Source organism: Plodia interpunctella, chromosome 13 (genome assembly GCF_027563975.2).
Source record: "Plodia interpunctella isolate USDA-ARS_2022_Savannah chromosome 13, ilPloInte3.2, whole genome shotgun sequence".
NCBI classification, from domain to species: Eukaryota; Metazoa; Arthropoda; class Insecta; order Lepidoptera; family Pyralidae; genus Plodia; species Plodia interpunctella.
Window position 1 is genome coordinate 10231633 of NC_071306.1, and position 22006 is coordinate 10253638.

At 37.9% G+C, this 22006-nt stretch overlaps 1 protein-coding gene and 1 long non-coding RNA gene across 4 annotated transcripts in view; one reads left to right on the top strand and one right to left on the bottom strand.

Moving 5' to 3' along the window:
- Dh31-R (Diuretic hormone 31 Receptor) overlaps positions 1-22006 on the top strand; it is a 97556-nt gene that overhangs the window by 64309 nt on the left and 11241 nt on the right. The gene's annotated exons all lie outside the window — the stretch shown is intronic.
- On the bottom strand, positions 13476-16604 carry LOC128674915 (uncharacterized). Its single transcript, XR_008405211.1, has 3 exons — positions 16271-16604; positions 15709-15790; positions 13476-14003 (listed from the first exon to the last, which is right to left on the bottom strand). It is a non-coding gene; the product is annotated as an uncharacterized LOC128674915 (long non-coding RNA).

Consider the following 22006-nt stretch of genomic DNA (forward strand, 5'->3'; position numbering starts at 1 on the left):
TAATTTACGTGTTCATACAAAACTACAATATTTAATATCATGGTTTTCTACTTACGAAAGGTCCTGGTCCCACGGCTGTTTTGCGGTTGTCCTCCGAATGTGATTGATTTGCGTTCCTGATTATCCCGGACGTTAAGTTCACTCGACGATAACTTTATGTAACTGCTAAAACTTTTCAAACTACTCTTCTGAATCCAATCGCCTCTTTTCTAAAGCAAGTGCATTTTGTTTAATTATCAACAAATATTTATATCGGAATTGGAGTTAATGAGAGAGAGTTTTATAAGGATCATGCCATGTGGAATCCTTTTGTAGATCTCTTGTCTTGAAACTCTATGGAAATATTATTATTATGCAGTTTAAATAAATAATGTGTAACAAAAGCAAAATCAACATCATAACAGATACGCCATCCGGGTTTAGTTTTAACAAAATAGTCGAAAATTTTAAATTTGTTAATGAATTATTTTATAAAAATTCAAAATTCTTTATTCATCTATTAGGATCTATACTCTATTAGGATGCTATACGTCACTGATTGACGTCAAATATTTACTTAAAGCTAAGTCTACTGCCGAGTGCCGCAGGTTAAGAAGGTAAAAGGTAGTGTGACAATAATTATGGGTCTTATACTAGTTTTTCCGCGCGGCTCCGCCCGCATTTGTTTCGTGCGTCCGCTCATAACTTATTATTGTCAATATCGCGACGAAGGAGATATTGGATAAAATAATTATGGACCGATTATTCTGTGTTCTTTATATACCTAATTTAAGGTATTAAATAAATGCTATTTTTATCGAGGTAATACTGAATATATAATTTAGTCACAAAAAACATAGTCAAAGCCAAGCTTTAAGCAAACATATGCTGTAAAAGTTTGTGTTCATTGTTGTGACAGTCGCTGTTTGAAAAATCGCCTACAAAATTTATTGTAGGATTGTCAAGTTGATTGAATGAAGCGTAAATTACCGCTGTCATCATAGTGATCGCCCGACTGCCTTTGTGAAGTTGATCGAACGTTTTCAGTTTCAGTGGCTGTCGACAGCGATAACTGCGAGGGGAAAAGGGTCCAGACTCCAGCAAGGAGGAAGTTTGGATCAGACATTTTTCGCAAATAAACTAGCGACATAAATAAGTCAGTGCTACGAATGGTACTAATGAATGGTACCACCACTGACAGTTTGCTTAGAGGATAGGCGATGGGTGACTACAGTTTGTTTCTGTTGAAATAGACATGGATACATTAAATAATTCATCTTTTGACGTGACAACGTCTTAAATTAGGTTGCGGCTGGGAGTCACTTATGAAAAAGTGTAACGCCCGGTAACGTTACGATGAGTCACCGTGGGAGAGAGACGCAAGGCATTCGGCGGGCCTCTCTCTCGTTCGTATATTCTACCGAGAAAAAGACGTTGTCACGTAAAATCTTCGCCCGTAAAACCGACTTTACAGGCAACCATTTTTTTTTCACCTTTAATACTTATATAAAAAATAAATTCCATTTATTCTTGTAAGTATAAGTTTCACAATGCATTTGTGAAATTTCATAAAATTTGCTCTGATACAGATAATATTTAGGATAAAGTAGTTAAGGGGAAATATGTCCACAGCGACTGCGGTGCTTCGAAATCTAAGTCCATTAGCGCTGCCAATCTCACGATTGACACAGCCCCACTATACTTGTCGCATGTCAGCGGATCTCATTATAGTTGCACCAACGTCGGATTAATGTAAATAGTTAATTTTGATTTGACATAAACACAAACAAATACACAAAACTATATTGATAGTATATTGATAGTAGAACTTTTACAGTATGGAGGCGCGCAGAAAAATGAACTTGAATTTAGTTTCTATTTAAAGGAAGAAGAATAAACCCTTTTCTGTCAAATAATAAAAAGAATGGCAGTAACACACAGTATCTTGGATATTGTGGTTTAGCTTTGGTATGTATGACTGTTATATGATTATATTTATTAATATGCATATACAAAGTGAATATAAAGTCACTAAAGCTAAAATGTATAGTCTGCGCGACCCCCTGCGGGATGCTGGCGCGGTAATGTGTAATTAATCTCCAGATTCTAGAAACAGTAACCTTTTCTAATTACCCACAATGTTCTTTTGAAAATTAATATAGTTTGTTAGAATGGGAGCCGGGAACCCAGCATCTTTGACGTTGATCTTCTCCGGGATGAGCGATATGTTATTGGTGTAGCTTGTGAATTCGGCTCTAAACTAACCAAATGAACTGGGACCGTACTGTTGTTATTTGTACGTTATATTTCAATGCGCACATACCATTAACTATGTAACGCGAGTTTAAAAATAGTTATTTTTATGTTTTGTCATGGAGATATTATCTTACTGAAACATGTAACTTCAAATCCAATTGGCTCATACATATGCAGTGAGAATTGTCGGCTAAAAATAAAAGTTAAATTTCATCCAGATCCAACGGCGTCTATATTTTGGTATTTAAAATCGATTCGGAGTTAAAGTGAGGTTAATCATATGATTTTACCTAATTTTATTCCAAGGGCTCTCGTATGAAATATTCTTTTTGGTTTACTTTAATAAAGTTTACCTTTTTGTGAAATATTTGATGATGAAAAATGTTTCTTTATCTATTTAGTAATTTTGCCGACGTGACCTCGATGATCGGGAGACCACCTGTTACAAACTGAACAAACTTATTAATTGCTACTTAACGGAATAGTTTCTATGAACAATTAGCTTGTTCGCAAAATCGAGTGTTATACCGTCCCATTTCAATAATTTGTTATCACGTTTAGCAATTTATCGAGTTATAACAAAGCTGCTTTCCGCCTCTATAGCTACCTTTCTTATTATGTAGTAAAATATTTTTGACAATATTTAGATCGGATTAAGTGGCCCTATAAGCTACCTATACTCATGTAAGTGTGCTTCGACATCAGTACAATACAATACCTGTTACGAAGTCAGCTGTCGCGTCCTGATTCTGCCTCTCGTTAAACAACTGTACATAATTAATTATTGCGTATTATTTTACCTACGTTTGAATGCGTAACCGTCGTCGCACCTTAACTTCTAAATTTCCTGGGAAACAATATTCTATTTTGGGCAGTTCGTTAATTGTACGGCTGAAACTCGACAAGTGCGCGGCCGCGGAATCGCCCATAAATCTACATGTTGCCAGGGCCGGCCCGGCCCGATTACAGTGGACGGGTCTAGGGCTGCCAACTCTTTACACCATGATTCAATTGCTTGAGCAAATTAAACCTTCGCGGACGTTCAATCGAGGAGACTATGTTGGTTTTCGATGACTAAAAATACATTTAAATTTGCCAGCAATAACATAAATATCTAGATTTTATGAATGAGCTTTCTTCAGGAATCACAGTTTTTTAACCCAAATATTTATTAAAGAAATTTTGATTTTTGTTGTGTTTTACTTATCTAGTGAACGGGTGGAACAAGTCATCTCGACCTCTAAAAGTATTTCGTTTCGTCAATCATGTATCCCTTTGATAATGTACTTTCTGTGTGTTATGTGTACTTAACAAATACAGTAAATGGTCATTGTTGTATTACTGAGAGAAAAAAATATAGCCTTTCTGGGATGACAGGGAATAGGGACCAACACTGTTTAAATGAGTTTCTTTCGAAATTTCTTCTCAGCGGTGGTCGTTTCGAAAAACTAGTAATAGTTTCGTAATAGCTTTGATAAATAAAAAGTAAAAAACTGTAATGTTCTAATTTTTAAATAAGTGATTTGATTTGACTTACTCTTTTAAATAGAAATTAAATTAGGTACATGTGCAGCCAGATTCTACGAAAAATTATTACTACCTAAAATACACGAACACGGGTGTTCTGGAATATAAATGATACTTTTTAATACCGTTTCAAATAAACTTCCATTTCATCTCTTTTCTGATGAATTCACGCTAATATTTATGATGAAAGATGAAAGCAGCGGATAAAATATTTATCTGGAGTAGTCTTAAAAGTGCGCACACGTAAACAGAATGTGAATCGTGCGCTGTCCGCGGACGCGGGCGGCTGCGTCTGCACTGACAGAATGTGAATCGTGCGCTGTCCGCGGACGCGGGCGGCTGCGTCTGCACTGACAGAATGTGAATCGTGCGCTGTCCGCGGACGCGGGCGGCTGCGTCTGCACTGACAGAATGTGAATCGTGCGCTGTCCGCGGACGCGGGCGGCTGCGTCTGCACTGACAGAATGTGAACGTGCGCTGACCGCGGACGCGGGCTGCGTCTGCACTGACGACTTAGTCAACTCTCACGTTGTACCGAGAGCACAGAGTGCAGAAAATTGTCTTAAAAGCACGATCATATAGAGAGCAAGTAAAATAATTGTTTCACGTGTTATTTTAGATAGTTCTTAACTGAATTTATAACGATAAACAGTCATTGTCTGATTAGAGTAGAAGTCATCCGCGCTTTAAATTAATTATATTCTCTTCTTCATAGTCGTATTCCTCATGGCTGAGGGTCGTGGTCATTATGTAGAATGAAATACACACAACAACTTTCTTGGCATTATTAATGGAGTGCCTTGCCATTGCCTTCTCCATTTCCCACACGAGTTAATAATAATCAACCAGTGTGCAGGTTTCCTCACGATGTTTTCCTTCATTGGAAGCAAGTGGTGGTCGATGAAAACTACTATATATGAGTCAGATTTGTATACAAACTCATGTGGCACGAGTAGGATTCGAACCTGGGACCTTTCGATCCACAGGCGAGCGTCTTAACCTTTACACCACCACCGCTTACTTTTATGGGCTTGCTCTATTTTGCATATACTGCAGTGCTCCGGGCGAGCCATTGGCTCCGTGCAGTGCACATCACTGATGACTGACACGTGACATCATCGCACAGTTAACGTCGGTGTCGAGTTTATCGTCTCGGACGCAGACTAGCCACAGTACATTACCGTAACGTTGATACTACAAGTACAGTTCCTCAATAATTATAAAATCGTTTAGTTTCGCCCTACGAGCCTGTTAAGGAACATATAGCCTTCGCAAAAAATAGGCTATTATAGTATATATTAAGTTGTAGACGTACTTAAATCTGCATACAATTTTAATCAACAACCATTCTTACTTAAAACCAAGTTACAAGACTACTCTTGTAGCTTAGACTATGAGAATTAGGTATACAACATTTCTTACTTGTTGAAAGAAGAGAATTCATCAGGCGAGTGTATAATCTCTTAGCAAACAGCTCGCTCTGAAGTTTATATTGCTCGCAATGATGGATCGCGGCTCTGTGCAGCACAGTCCCGGTCGCCATCGTCACCATACATTCTTTTCACACTAAGATTCAATAGTAATACCATTGTCGAACTTTACTTAGGATTTACTTCTTGCTGTTTATACTTATAAACTACTTATACTTTATGTAAAATGTCCAGCGAGCTAGATAAAATATAGCTCCAAAGCTCCACAAGAGGTTGTCCTACACTTGAAACAATAAGATCAAGCCATGGAATTAGTAGGTACTTCTGGTTCAAACCAATACTATGAAGGATTTATGAATATTTTACAAGTTCTTTTTAATCATAATTCACGAGTAAAAAAAATGTTTTGATGAAGGTTTGGTGGTATCTCTAATGTAATCGCTGATTTCCCCGCGGGATAACGTTTCGCACGTTTTCTACTAAGCCTGGTAATGTTATTTTAAATTATTTATCCCTTTCATCATTTATCCTTTGTTTTATATAGTCAGTTGTTTCAGCAACTCGAAGCGTACCTACGCTGAAATATAATGTTTCATATAAAATCAATTTTAGCGGAATTATTTAAGATATGGTAATTAGGTTAGGTTTACTTGAGTTAAATGTACTTATATAATATCAAAATACACTTCCTAGAACACAAGCTAGGGTGAAGAAACTTTTATATGAATGCTTCTACGAGGTATAAATGTATCTAAGAGCGTACTGTATTTTGTTCGTAGATAGTTCGAGAGCCGGATATCGATTGAGGTCCGCTGTTTATTGCTAAGCAATAAACTTCAATTGCTCCTTTGTTGCTAGTGTCCCCGAGGCTATTTATTAATTTTCAAACTCCCAAACATTCCCTCGCGGTTATAAGACGGAATAAAGGAAACGTGAGTTCCAACTCTCGCCTTGTATGGTTTAAAAAATAGTGAAAGAAAGGTTAGGTTGACATTTAAAAAAGTAACACAATATATTTATATAGCCTCACATTAGAATTAGAATGACAAATGCGTTGTGGCAGCATGCAGCGGGCCGCGGCTCCTGCAGCTGACTGCGGTCGGAGCGAGCTTGTAAATTAATAAAGCGTTATTAAGTGAAATTTTGCAGCCATTTCTTTTTTCATCCTCAATGCTGACTGTTGGTAATATTAGTTAGTACATTTACATTGGCATGACCCTATTTTTGTCTATTGTCTGTTTAGTCTATGACTTTTTTTCTTCTACTTTATTCAATGGCCGAACATGTAAAATTGTTTCCTTTGTCTGTTTTATAAATAATAAAAGGATAATTAAAACACCATAGAATAGATACTTTCATTGCACTATATTAACACTGACCACAGATCAATTTTAATAAATATTTGTAAAAGTTATTCCTTTTAGATGGATTTGAGCCCAACGACGTTTTTTTCTTAAAACATACCTCTAATGTTGACATACATTGGACGTTTTACTACCATATAGCGCAACATAGGCATATAACTGCATGTAACCCATAAACTATACCATTGTGAATAAAAATGGTTAACCACCCTTAACGTGCTGATATACTATTATGCCAGACCCACACTGTTACTGAACCCAGGCACATGCCGACGCGAGCGCCTGTACAGTGCGTAATTAATATGAGTGTTTTTATTTACCGTAATGATAAATCAAATAAAAATCAGCAATGTATACCGAATCCGGCGAAGTTTGGAAAACTGTTCGATGTCAGTGTGGAGCCGGGGCGTTACGTATGGATTGAGGAGCCACTTCAGATACGCTCCACACAAAAAGAAACTTACCTAATATTCGAAATGTGTCTTTCATCACATTTATTATTTATTTATTTATTTATTAAACTTAAACAATTTACATAACATAAATTTATCTGCTAGCAGTGTAACAAAGTCTTATGTATGTGTAGGCTTCAACGTACACTGGCATATGATTATATTATGTAAATACACATGTAAATATGATGAAAAGAAACCCTATATCCCTTCGTTAACCTAATGCAATAGTGTGGCAAGTGCAAGCAATATCTCGCCATAAAGCGTTAGTTCGCCGCCACACTGCAGCGCGACGTGAACCGCTCATGAAAGTTTACTGCCGCCGCCATTTGCATACCCGAGGCGCTCTGAGTCTGAGTGGGAAACGCACTCTCAAGAGACTGGAATCACATTCATACTATATCATCACACATTGTAATTGATTTTTAGAAACATTATTACTCAATTATGTTTTAGATTTGATGATTTTGATAAAATTATAAAAGAAGTTCAAAGTCGTCCGATCGCTTGGACAGAGGAAGTAGAGGTAAAAAGTGTCAGTTGTAAAACTGAGTTCGGTTTGCGGTAGTGGTGGTTTACGAGCAATATAAATCGTTCAAGCTTTTCACATCCACAAAAGAACGCTTTATTTCATGACTGAAATTATCTTCAAAGAATAAAGTAAACTGTAACACCCGGATATAATTATTCGTTAGGAAGTACACGTTGAAATCACTATAGTTAACAGAAACACAAACTATCAAACAACAGTTGTATACTGGAGCTACACCCTGAGCCAAGTTCCGCCATATTGCAGCTTGCAATGAGTTTGCATATTAATGCGACGACTGTTCGCTAGCTCGGCTCGTTGACTCATATAATAACTATAACAGAGTATCACAGAGTTCCACAACATCTACCATGCACGGCTGCCTGCGCTTTCAAACTTTGTCTTCGTGGGCTGTTACAGAATATCTCACCACGGAGATTTATCAACTTATTTTTAAGTGATAGGTATTATTAATGTAAGAGTAGGTCATATATGTTACACACATATACATATGTTAATAAACAAGTTTATTTGTTAGACAAATTAAAAAACCCGACTTTCAATATTCATTTCGCTACAACTTTTGAACGGTTGAACCGATTTTGATCAAACATATCTAAGAACCATCGCATAAAAATAAGCTATCAAATAAAAAAACGCATCCAAATCGGTTCACTCGTTGATGAGGTACGGTGCTACGTACACAGACAGACAGTTAGCAGTCAAACTTATAACACCCCTCTTTTTGCGTCGGGGATTAAAAGCAGGTTAGCACCTGGTTTAATACGCGTATGTTACATGTTTAGTCTGTGATAAAATACTATGTATACCTTTAAATATATTTCTTTCTTCTATGATGTATACCATCGTCTTCCTCTTTTTTGAACTAACACTACGAACTCGTGGAACTAGTAGGTACTCCGTACAACAAGTACTTACAAAATCCCTGCTCGTACCCCGGCGTATCCCGGCGGGCGGGTGACGTCACAATGACAGTCATCAACGTCGGCATACGCGATCCATTGAAACTAGATTACGTTCACAGCGCAATCAATGCACGCCGTGGATTTCGCATTTCATTTACCAACGCTTTTTCATTTGTTAAATTGAAACCATTTATATTGCCAGTGCCCACACAGCCAACCAACCATATTATTGTGCTGTGGCCAGCACTAGATAACCAAGATTATAATAATCTAGTACTAGTTACTTAAAATAGAAACGTGACCCTTCTGTTTAACAATGGATGTCACGTACATAGCCATTCCATGTGCTAGTTGTAACATTATTGTCTAGTTTGGTCCGTCACGTCCGGCGCTAATCCGCAACATTCTCGATACATATCGACTGGCCGACATGGTTCGCTCGGATTGTGGTTGTAAAACTTCTTACGACCCGTGGGGCAGCCCACAATGAGAACGCTTTCAGATTGATTCGAACCGCGTAAAGTTGCATTGTTTATTTTTGGTGTCAGCAGCATCCTTGTAAAAAAAGAAAATATTAATTTACACGAATCAAATGGTTCAAATTCAATTATAAAATACGGATTGCGGCATTAGCCACAGCTCCTTACAAATCCTATATCCACTTATATTCTAGCGAATAGCGATAAAATATGTCAGTTTTTATTCTATAAAGATATCACAAGATATTTGAATTGTTCAACTTGAGAAGTAATAACACTCGGAAATAAAGTTTTCTTTATCAACTGTCGCCGTCCTCCAGCAGGCGCCTTGCAATTGCTTCCATTTTTTCTTTTGCAAGTTTAAGCTTTAAAGCTTTTCCGATACTCATCCCGAGCCTCGTCCGGTGATGAAATTGTTACGTTTAAAATCATTGGAAACGTTTTCATGCAGAACTACTCGACCGATTTTCATGCAATTATGAATATTACACGCTGGACGTAAGTTTTTGGTGCGTACCAAAGAATTGGTGCGTTAGATACTTTGAATTAAAATGCTTGAAGGACAAGATAATTCTTTTTAATCCCTTTTACTAGTCGCACTTCTAAACACCATATAAGCATTACATTTTCACGTAGGTACATATATTTTCAGTTTATCATTCGTCGCCGACTACCGTTTGAGCTCACCTGGCGGGTCCCACGGCCGGGATCAACCGCTCTGTGGGATCAACGTCCACTCGTGATAAACATTGTGACGAGCCGTCGTCAGGTTGAGGGTGACACATCCTACAATAGCATGACATTTTAAACATTGAATATTTAAAGTTTACGAAATAAAACAAGTGATGCGTGTTGGTAATATAATAATGTAGGTAGTATGAAACAAAGTCACTTACCGCTATCTGTCTGTCCCTTATATGGTTAGATCTTACATCTTGTTAATATTTATTTATATATATATATATATATATATATATATATATATAGGCAAGTCAAATACTCTTATGAACTAATACTTACCACCTCGTTCCCGAAATCAATATCTCAGCAATAAAGCTCCCATTTTAATTAAAAGATGGAGCGTCGCGTTTTACGGGGCGGCGCGCAGCGGCGACTTCGCTGTGATTGGAAGCAATAATAATTGCCGGCCTCCATTACCGTTTACGAGCCCTCGCCAACCTCGGCTTGATCCGGACGCGCCGTGTCATGAGCTAAGCGCGATCGCTTGTCATCATCAAAGCTTTTTTTCGAGATGTGCAGTCAGTCTCAGATGAGATTAATTTTGACGGGCTCCATATCTCTATATCGGGGCGGACGGAATAATCATTAAAATTTTACGATCGTCATTTGACGACGAAATTTCAAATCCTTTATTGTTCAATAAAATATTTGAACATCATTTTATGAATGTCAATTTTACATACAGTCCATTTACAACGGCATCCAAAGCGCAGTGAAGCCATGCGTCTGATAGTATTCATGTAAACCTCGCTACAAACCGTCCTCTCTTGATATGTTAAACCACGGTCTATCGGAAAACGAAGCAACGTAGGTACATCCACGATACATCGAAATTAGATGATCGTGGTCGTGGCGTGCGGGTGGGCTGATAATGACTCGATAAGAAAGTGCATGGAAATTCCGCTGCCAGTAAAAACGATGCTTTCTTCTCGCGCCGGTCTCCCTTATAACCTTGACAATGTTACTATTTTTGTTCAAGTCTTTTTTAAAGCAATTTTCGACGTGATCGTCATAATCGATTTTTAAGACATATTTTTATAAGACTAGCTTTTGATCGCCCTTCGCATGCAAAAATCTTTTGAGACAAAGTATATTCTCAAAGTATGATCTGCGGCTCCACTAACTTACTTCCTACTAACGTTATAAATGCGAAAGTTTATGAGGATGTATTTGTGTATGTTTGTTACTCTCACTGGACGGCTTATAATAAAATTTGGTACATGAATATATCCTAAAATAATACATAAGGTCGGGAGCGAAGCCTCGGGGCGCAGCTAGTTAGGAATATAATTGGAATATGACATTTGTCAAATTATTTGTCAGCGTATGTTTACCAATATTTCATACCTCTTTAATATTTTTAAATAATTTAAATGTGGAAAAACGTTGAAAAGCCAAATTTGCTATGTGGGTCACACACATCAGCAATGTATCCCGGGCGGCGCGCGGCGGCTCCCCCGGGATAGGCCTCGATCAAAATAAACATACTAAATAAAAAATGTTACAGCCCGGGCCGAGGGATCTGCTATTCGTTTTGTTTTCAAACAAAAGAAAATCTGAAATATGTGGGCTAAGTAACGCCACGGGTAATTAGGCGTGATAACAGAAATGGCTACTTGACTAGGTATAAAATAAAAAGCATATGTCAGTTTCATAAATACTCGATGAACTATTTTTTCGTCCTCATTAAAGTATATTAGAAATGCTTTTTGACTTCAAAATCCGTAACGTCGTAATACATATTATAACCATTAGGTACATAATATGTCATACAAATATCATATTTTTACATTTCTTTTTGACCTTATTAGTCACAATCTTTGGTTGGAAAAATCAATTAATTCAATCAAAAAGTATTGCCCTAATTGTAAAAATGGAGGTTGCTGTTATGAGTATGGTTGGTTTGGCTGAACGTGCCGATAATGGACATGCGGGGAGAGTAGGGCAGGCGTGGTGTCAGACCCCAGGCAACCCGCTATCCTGACTTCGTCTATTACTTAACTAGCAGGTATTTTTAGCTCGGGAGGGAAGTAAAATTTCTTTTTCGATTTAGAAACAGACTTTATGAATCAACTTGTTGTAATAACGTGGATCGTGCCATTCATTACATTTTATATGTGATACGTACTATATTTAAAAAAATATAGTTGCACCCTGCACAATTTTTATTTATTGATTACTTACATTACAAGTGTACACCTAATGCGAGTCAGTGTTTATGAAGTATTCTCTTGATTCACATACTATTTGCTAGATGCTTCTAGAAGCTTCGCTCCCGTGGAAATATTGCGATAAAAACGAAACAGTGCACAGACGTAAGGACTGTTTTGTCTCGAGACTTGGAAGTAATACTTAACTAATTCTGAATAGTTTTTGACGTCCCCTATGTCATCAAGTAGGGTGATAAATCAGGAAATACACGACACAGATCTGTCACATTTTCACAGAAATTGTCGTCGTTTGAATTGAAAGCATGGTTTGCACGGCACTGTTTGAACTGGAGCCAGAGGTGCGCCCAGAGCAAATGGCGTGGAATGCGAGTCACTCTGCGAGCTTCGTTACCTTTGATTTTCAATTATTGCGTGTTAAAGCTAATTGCAGTCGACGTTGTTGAGAGCTTTGAATAGCTTTTCATGTAATCATGCATTTACAATTTTCTGAGTTGTGTGGTTCCACTCTAGAATACCACCAACAAAGAGGCTACAATAACAATCTCAAGATCGACGTTAGACAGGTTGTGATATATCGGGTGAATCTTCAAAATTGTATGGTTTGTTTTTTACATGCACCTCGGGCTTCGCGGCGTCACAGCCTTTTCATATGATAAAGTTCTCAGGCGTAAGGCAAACAGGAGAGGGATTTTTCGAATCTTTAGAACAAATAAAATCTTATATATTGGTTACCTATTGAGGAACTCCCATTACCATCTCTGTCAAATTATAACAATGGGAAAGATTGCAGAAAAGCAAATAATGGGAGGATGCAAGATGTCTTGGCTCAAAAACATCAGATAATAGTCGGGAGGCAAAACAGTCAGACTAGCACTGGATGAGACTATGGAACTGAACATTCTGTAATGAATAGGCACGTAAAGAAGAAGAAGTGTTACAGCCAAGAATACTAACGAAAACGTGTTAACATAAAAGAGAGAAAGATGCATTTCCAATTTCTATCTAAGACCGAGATCCGCTCCCCTACTTTATCTCTTCCACTTAGCACGGACCTACCACCGGGTCGGATCATTGGCACGCATATCCTCCTTGACAACTAGCACTTTTTGGATTTGCTCTTTCTTCCAGGTCCGGGCGGAAATAATATGTCCAGATATGTGTTTCCTACTCAGTTATCTCACTTACTCAGTTATCTATAGCGCAGTATTTAACTAGAACGTATTGAAATGGTTTGAATGTGTCCCTAACATCTAGAGAGCCCAGATGTCCATATACAGTAACATAATGTATCGCCATAGATAGGCAATAACACAAGCTTTTGAGCTCCAAAGCTATTCTTGTCCTTGTATCAGTGGTATTGCTAACATATGTATGAGGTCCGGTCGATAGTCGGACACCGGACGGCCGGATCACCGGACGGCCGCCGGACCGATAGCGTCGCACTTCCATAGCAGTTGCAGCAGCATACGATAACATTATGGTACACGCTTTACGGTACCGGGTGTTCGATGTATACCCTATACATCGTAAGCCTGCACATAGATAAAATTCAGATACAGGGTAGATTTTTTTGATTCCCGGCAATTTATTTACAACTTATTTATAATAATCAAATGCTTTATTTCAAAATCAACAAAGTAATTGTAACGTCCTTCCGGGAAATCATTCTTACAGATATAGTAGATTTTATAAATAAATTTGATTGGTTGGTATATTAAAACTATCAATCTGTATCATACAGGTTCTTGATCATTTCCAAAATTACATGTTCATCTACAGATACAATTAGTAAACCTCAAAGTGAAGTACTTTTTTATATAATTTATAACACCATGTCAACTTTATGGAATGCAATAAAAATATTGAGTATTGAAGTGCGAATAAACCGACTTCAAGTGAAGACCGGCTTGTAAAGCGAATGAGTGCCGACACGGCCCACTCTGCGAGCGACGTCGCCGGCATCAACAGGTCGTTATCTCCCCCTCTCCCCCCTCTCACCCCTCTCACCCATCAAATGCTTCTGTTTATTTTCCCTGAACAAGATTGTATCGTCCCTTTCATTTAGGTTATGTTGCGCTGGTGGTGGAGGCGTTTTAATGATGCCCAATACGAGATGGCAAGGCGACCGATTTTGTTGTGGCTTATTCATCTGAAAATTTCGATACTTAGGTACACGCATCAAATTCAGTCTGTCTTTATTTTTTATTAAAATAATAAAAAAAGTTTACTCTCTCTATTTTTATCGACCAGCCAAAATAACACTATTTCCTTGACTTACTTCTTTTTTTGCTAACCTTTATTGTCCCACTGCTGGGCAAAGGTCTACTTATGTTTACATACTTGTATATTTACATTAATGTAAGTACTTAATATAGCCAGTATAACATGTACTTATATACATTTAAGTATATCTACACTAGAAAAAAGATTTTTCTTAAAATATCACCTTAATTGTTCTCTCCGTTTCAGCTTTTAGCCAAGTGCTTTCGTATGTCTGTGTGTTCTCCTCTAGAGGTCGCAATTCTCAACCGACTCCCGTGAAATTTTGGGAGCAGATTCGAAAAACATATTCATATGTTGAAATCGATTGTCGAGCCATTTTTTGGAAATTTTAGAAAATGGCGGAGTTGGCACAAATGGCCTAAGCGCCTTTCGAGTTGATGGCTCTTACGACTATTTTGTGTTCGTAGTGACATGTGTATGTCATAATAGAAAATTTCATTTTCTATTATGACATACAGATAGACATAATATACGGATATTTTCATCAGCGTTGCCAAAAGATGAATAGTCCAGTTCGCTAACAAAGAATTAATGACTGATTGGCTTGAGCGTCTAGAGTTCGAGTCCCGCCTGAAGGCGACCTCTTTTTAGTTCACTATAGGTATTTAGTTTTATTTTTACGAACGCCATTTCCATGTTTATTTTACAATTTTTTTTTCTCACATTCTACTTGGGGCAAAAATACGTTTTTGTATGTATGTGTGTATGTATGTTTGTTTGTTTGTTTGTTTGTAACGCGTTAACTTTTGAACCGTTGGTCTGATTTTGATGAAATTTAAATGGTATGTAGGATCTGTCAATAGAATTTTTAAGCTCGTATCAAAATCGGTTCAGTCGTTTTCGAAATATTAACAATTTTGTAAAATCTCATCAAAATTTATTGTATTCTCGAGGTCTACATTCGCGGCGAACAACTAGTAATAAAATATATACCATATGAAATATTAATCTTTACGTACTAGAGAAATAAAATATGAATCGCAAGATTCGCAAGTAGTTCTCCCCCAAGAGGCAGTAAAAGCAGTGAGAGTGCGCTACAGTTCAAGCCTGTGATTGATGCCGTCGTAGACGTACGTGGCAACATGGAGCGGTGACACCGACGGATAAATTCCATCTCGATTCCTATCGCGGTAACGTGAGTGTCGGGAGACGCCGGGGGCGGTTACGATGGAGCTGGAGCTTTGATAAGCAGTGTTATTAAGCACAGATGAATAGCAAATACAAGTTATTTAATATATATTGTAGGTTTTCCTATATCTAAACCCGACTGATATTACGAGGTATTTTAGAAACGCTACATATCGAATAGGTATTCAATTTTCTAGACGACCGCTCATGCGAGATTTTTCAAATTAGAATTAAAGTGAATAAAGTTTTCAGTTTTGTGTGTCTTCCTTGATACTAGAATTATTACAATTCGTACTTAATTCTAATTTTAAGAGTATGGTTAGTTACACAAAGTTAAAGGTCTTAATTACAATTGAAATTAGTTTTTAAATGCTTCTACTAAAAGAAACAGGAATAAAGAAGCGTCATTTAAAGTTACTATTTTATTATTTGAAAATGCTTACTTGGTGTTGGAAGCCATGTTAGTTGCCAGGACATGGCGCATTCGTCTACTGAAGCATTCTAACTTTGAACTCATTACGGATGCTGGAAAATAGACAAATTATCCATCTTTAGAACGTTTTCATAAAAATCGTATACGATTGAACGAAGCTTTGTGTGTTTAGGAGAAAGCCGTACGCCGTAATCTGATTAACGCCATTTATTTAACAAAATTGGTATGTTTCCTTCGCCCCACATGTACAGAGAAAGTTTGACGAAGAAAATCAATTAATAGACTCGGCGTGTTTCCATTTCAATGGTCAAATTCTTCGGTCCACCGAAGAATTTGATTAGAATTGTTAGGATTTCAACATATTCTAATGTACGAAATAATAATTTACATTTATTGTAATGATTTAAAGTCAATGCCTTTAGCTATTGTTGGGCATAAGGGAACATCTTTTCTATATAAGGATGGAATAGGTAGAATATTATTTTATAACAAGAAAAAATAGATACAAATCAATTCATCAAAAACTATTCCACGCCGATTCGGTTCGTTATCGCGACGATGTAAATATTTACCGATCTGTTTGATGTCGATAACAAAGAGACGCTCGCTCCTCACAGTTTCAGAACATTTTTCATTTTATTCTCTCGACGCCTCCATTCTTCCACTAATTGCATCCTGCTATAGAACGCAAGGCGGTGAGAGCGAATGGAGTGCTGGTGCAACCATTAATTAACGAAACATTTACAGAGTACAGTCAGTGGCGGCCTGTATGAAAAATAGTGAACAATATCTATGGTCGTAATAAATGAAACTCTTGTATAGTGGCAATTAAAATGTAAATATATATTGGAAACCAAAAATACAACTCAACTATCGGCGGCAATTTTTTTGACAAGGAAAAAATATTTGAAATTATAATAACGTTGTCAACTTATTTCTCTAATACAATTTTGGTGGCCAGTGCAGTTATTTTATTGTTATTTAAATCCTGGACAAATAGGTTAATATATTGTTGACTATACTATACCACAGGTTTTACAATGAATTATTTTAATGGATGTAATTAAACATTAATGGAAGTGGCTCACAGTTGTAGGCAAAAATACTTATCAAGACAATTTTCAATGTCAAAGTCGGGTGAAACACCACTACAAATAAGCTAAGCCACGCTACAACTTCCACAAGTACGTGACGTAACACTTTAATTAACGTATCAAAGTAGCGCCTGCTCCAGCCGCCCACAGCCGCGCGAACTCCACGTAACGTATCCGCGTACATTTTTAGCTGAAGCGACTGCGCTGTTATAATGTTTTCATTGGCCGTATCCGGCTGTTCAAACGCTATGAACGCATAAACACGAACAACTACAGATTGGATCTCAGCGAACAATTTGAGTTGAGAACTTTGTTAGATTTCTTTAGAAAGTAATTTAGTGGACAGCGTCGCGTGCCATACCCGCCATTTATGAGGAAATGAGTGAGAGTAGGTTAAAGTGAGTGTCCAGTGCGTTCACATTGTAACCTAAGGAAGGATTTTTAATTTTTATGTTATGTTGACATCGTTTCGGGGAAAACAGAATTTATACAATCTGAATATGACATTTAAAGAAATGTAATGAACTTTATGAACATACGATATTCACCTGTTCCTTAAAATCGGTAGGTATTTGTAGGCCCGCACATGTTTAACTGGCATAATACGAATTGTGAAGCATATTCTGTATTGTTTTAATATTATAAGTTTGTACGCCTCTTAGCTCAGTGGGCAGTTAACCAGTGAGTGGAGGGCAGATAGCCAGTTTACGATCACCTGAGAACGCGCACTCGCGGTGCCGAGAGAGAGACTCGTAAAGCGTTTACTGCGGACGCCCTTACTCTACTTGGCTCCACGTAGCGAGGGATCGCTTCGCAGGCTATTTAGCAACTAGGTTGCTGTAACAGGCAGACATAGTATTTAGAAGAAAATACTATGTTGAAATACACTTTCTTCTTAAACAAACTTTGCCAATATACGTTGCACATAGGTACCTAGAACAATGGTAGTAAGTAGATATTTCAATAACTATAAATGTATATGAAAATCAATTGCTTTCTTATATAATTTTAATTATATTTTTATTTTGTAAAACTGTATTAAACGGACTCTTTAGTCGATTCATGCCGCTCTAAATTCATCCTATAGTACGTCAACTAAACGTGAAACCAATTATTAAAACAAAATGCATGTGAATCTACTACAATTTATTGCCGCCGTTCTCCAGCCTCACCGTCACTACTCGTCGCCAATAATTAAATTTCAGGCGACACAAAATGTCCCTGGACTTTTCTCATCGGCATTCGTGTCGTCCTCGAGCTTGAATTAACTTCGCCTGTCCGAGCCCGAGCTGACACCTGATTGGACTGCACACGTGTACTGTCTCAGTAATTTAATTACAGTGGAGAACTCCGCTCTGTATACATTGACGATCTAGTCTTTCACACTCTAATCCCCAATTTTTAAGTGTCTGTAAAGCAAATGTGCTGTGACCACGTTGCGTTTCGTCATGGAAAAATAAACTGTTTCAGTATATTTAATTGAGTCGTTCTGCCCACGCAAAGCTATACGGCTTTAAATGAAACAGGTTGCCTGAAACCGACCCCGGTAAAGCTGCTGTATCCACTGGCTGGCATTGCGCCACCGCACGTTCGTAGGGCTGTGGCAAGTTCCTCAGAGAGGACCAAAATGGTTACTGACACCCGGCACCCCATGTATGGGTATATCCCTGTGCCACAAAGGCGATAGGTCGCCATGGCTTCACCAAGTGCATTCAGCCTTTGTCCATGGAGCCATGAAAAGCGAGGTGTAACCTTTGGAGTATCTGGAGGAGCCAAACCCATTTGTGCTACCAGTCGAGAGCCTTCCACCGGGGCATAAAGTGCCATGACCAACCTGAAAGTCCTTAAATAGACTTCGGACACAGGTTGGTCGGAGCAAAGAAAATCTCTGACGACACAGATTTGAGCTGTTTGTGTGGCGCGTTGCAAACAATGGCCCATTTGACTACATGCCCTGTGTGTCCAAACAAATGCACGCAGGAGGACGACCTAATGGCTGCCACCGACAACGCGATTAAGGTGGCTAATTTCTGGGCCGCAACAATTTAATGTTACCATCAAAACGCTAAGAAGAAAAAAAAGTATATTTAATTGCAAAGCGTTATCTGGTTTGTTGATTAGCATGCGTCCCGTGCGCTGTCCCGCGACACTCGCAACATCTCGCGATTTCACTGCAATTACCCGGCGCTCGGTGCTCAGCATACAGATTACTCTACATGTTATTAAGTTGCGGCAATTCCACTGCTGTGCCAGCGGATTGAGTGCCGAGTTCAAAGCGTGCACTGCTTGCAGGCGATGAGAAGGCGGGGCCGTTCCTACTCTACTCACACGAGCTGCTAATATATTCTCGTGTTCACTTCAAAATGGAAATTTAATAAGGTATCTTAGAGATAAATGTTGTAAGTCTTACATTAAAAAACTCTTTATTCTTCTCTAAAACCCTTACTTACATAATATAAATCTGGTTGACGTGTAAATGTAATGTTGCATCTGTATAAATACTCCGCGTGATTCCAAATTTAATAACGCACCAGAGCGGTTTATTTTCGCTAACTACTGACTAGACAGACTTTCGCATTCATAATATTACTAAGGATAAAATGATTTTTAAATCATATGTGCTAACATCGTAACTACGTATTTGTTGCCGACAGCGGTCTCCGGGTCTCCAGAGGCGATCTATTTACCCGGGGAGACCCCAGACCAGACTCTTACAGTATCTCATCCCCATCTTAAATCAAATGCAATTCAAATTCGCTGCTATCATTGCTGTGTCGGGACTCGGACAGATGACAGGCGGCTGATGGTAGGATGACCGAGTACCTAGTCCACTGTAGCTTTTATCCCACTCAGACATTCTCTCTCTCTTTTAGTTTAAACTTGACAGCGAGGTAGAGACCAATGCTAAATCAATTGTTTTTAAAACATACTTTTTCTTTCTTCAGCAACACATTTGTTGATTTGAATGTGTCTAACAAAATTTTTATCGGTAATTTAATTCACTTTTCACCAATTATAAATGATCGTTCTGTACTAAAATTATGATTCTATTTTCCGTGCAGTCGATTTTACACCATCGACGTTGTGCTCGCTGTAAACGTTTGGGCAATATTTTGTTTATTGTTTATTGAACCTGTCGCAGCTTGACTTTTACGAGTATCACTATAATTATTTATTATTATACTTTTACATTGACTATTACAAACGTTGCTTGATAATTATAAGTTATAAACAGATGTTCATTAAACTTATGAGAAAGATGACTAATTTAGAAGAAGTTCGTAGTGAATAAATAGTTTATTATACAACTTATTTCTTGAACAGTGTCTTAGTACAGTTCGTGCAGTGTGCAATGGCGCTGAGCGGCGGACCGTGGTTCACTAGTTGGATGTTATGTTTAATTAAACCGCGTAATACCAGTGCTCCAATAACAGAATCTGATCCTGTTTTGTTTTGTTAAACAGCAATATAACGGGTTCCACTCGCCCGCGGCTCAGAAAATATATTAAGAGGGGAACTCTTTGCTCGTGGTCTCGCAAAAATATCGCTGTTATATATGAGAAAGGGTATAATGTTATTGCCGCTTCATTAGTCGCAACAAAAATTTATCTCGTGCTCTGTAAGCCAACTCGCAGAAAAGATAAATTAATTTTACAAAGTAGGCAATGCGCGTGTGGCACCTAGTGCTGCAGGCCTTGCTAGGCTGTTGTAACCACGTACCATCCACCATATAAGGAGCGCATAAAAAAAAACAAATCGCAAAACATGCTCAAACTTAGGACGTACGAGCTCCCTCTATATGTCCCTATTCGAAGCTTTTAAGGGGTCTTAAAAGCTCCGAATAGGGACATATAGAGTATAGAGGGTGGACTTGAGCTTGTTTTGCGATTGCTTTGCGATTTGAGCTTGTATTACAAAATATTCAGAAGGGTTCCTGAATATTTTGTAATACAATAAAATGTATTCTTATACATCCATTACGAGTTCATTAAGTGCCCTACTTCTTGTCTCGACTGGTATCGTACCCACGACGTCGCTGCCGAAATGAAATACCTAAATCTAATATCTTCCCAGAGCTCCGCGCCTCGCCTGAAGTCGGGGACAATCCAATAAGCGCGATGTTTGCAACTACCGGCACCCGCAACACAACGGACTTAAATTGTAAAACAATATTTAAACACCTCGATTTAACTATATAACTAAGTGATAAAATCTATACAAGTATAATTATGCTTAATGCCGAAACTGTAAGTCATATAGGAAAAGCTTTCTTCCTTTAAGCTTCTGCTTTGTACTATGCAGAGAAGCGATGGTATCTATAGGTATATGGATGGTAGATTTGATGGATTCTCTGCTGTTCAATAAATTTATAAAGAAAATTACTTCCAGCTTTGGCCGTCAATTCCAGTATTCTATAATACTTAAATATACCTACATAACGATACGAATATAAAAAGTTCGCCATGATTCTATATACAAACTGAACTAAATGTTCTTCTTTCACTTTACTCAGTTTTCAGACAATATTAATATTAGCCAAAGGTCAAGATCTAATATTGAAATGACGTCGCCAGACAGAGAAAATAGCTTACTACAAGAAGTCTAGAGCAAAGAAAGGCTTTAAGAATTGCAATTCACAATCATTGCAATACTCAAAGCTTTTCTTCTGGAGAAGACTGAAAACAACGGACAACTTGTAGGGAATGCGGAGTCCTGGAATTAAACACTCGCCGTCGTTGCGTCTCCCGGGACTTGCGACGATGTTCAGCATGCAGACGAGGCGTTCGTTTTATTCTGAAAACTGAGTAAAGTGGAGATTGGCGGACTACTTTATTTGTGTTTAGGTTTCTGATTTAGCATCATTATTATTGATGATATGAAAGGCCGACACATGTGATGTTGCATCATTGATTTGGGAACTAATCATTCACCGTGCAAAGTTTGAAGAACCCAACGCTTTAAGTTGCGCTCAGATGAGAGAGAAAACTGGAAATTATTATTTTCTTCGTAAACACCCTCCTAATTTAAATTAGTATAGACTAAAGGATAAAAAGCTAATTGATTGCTTTCAATCGATTTGCATGTGATAATATATTAATTGGTTTAAATCCAGCGCTTCAGTTCAAGGTATATACTTATCTTCTGGAGAGATCTAAAATGTCCCATTTAATTCAGCGGAATTTTCTGGTCACTTTATTTTGGTCTGGCTTATCA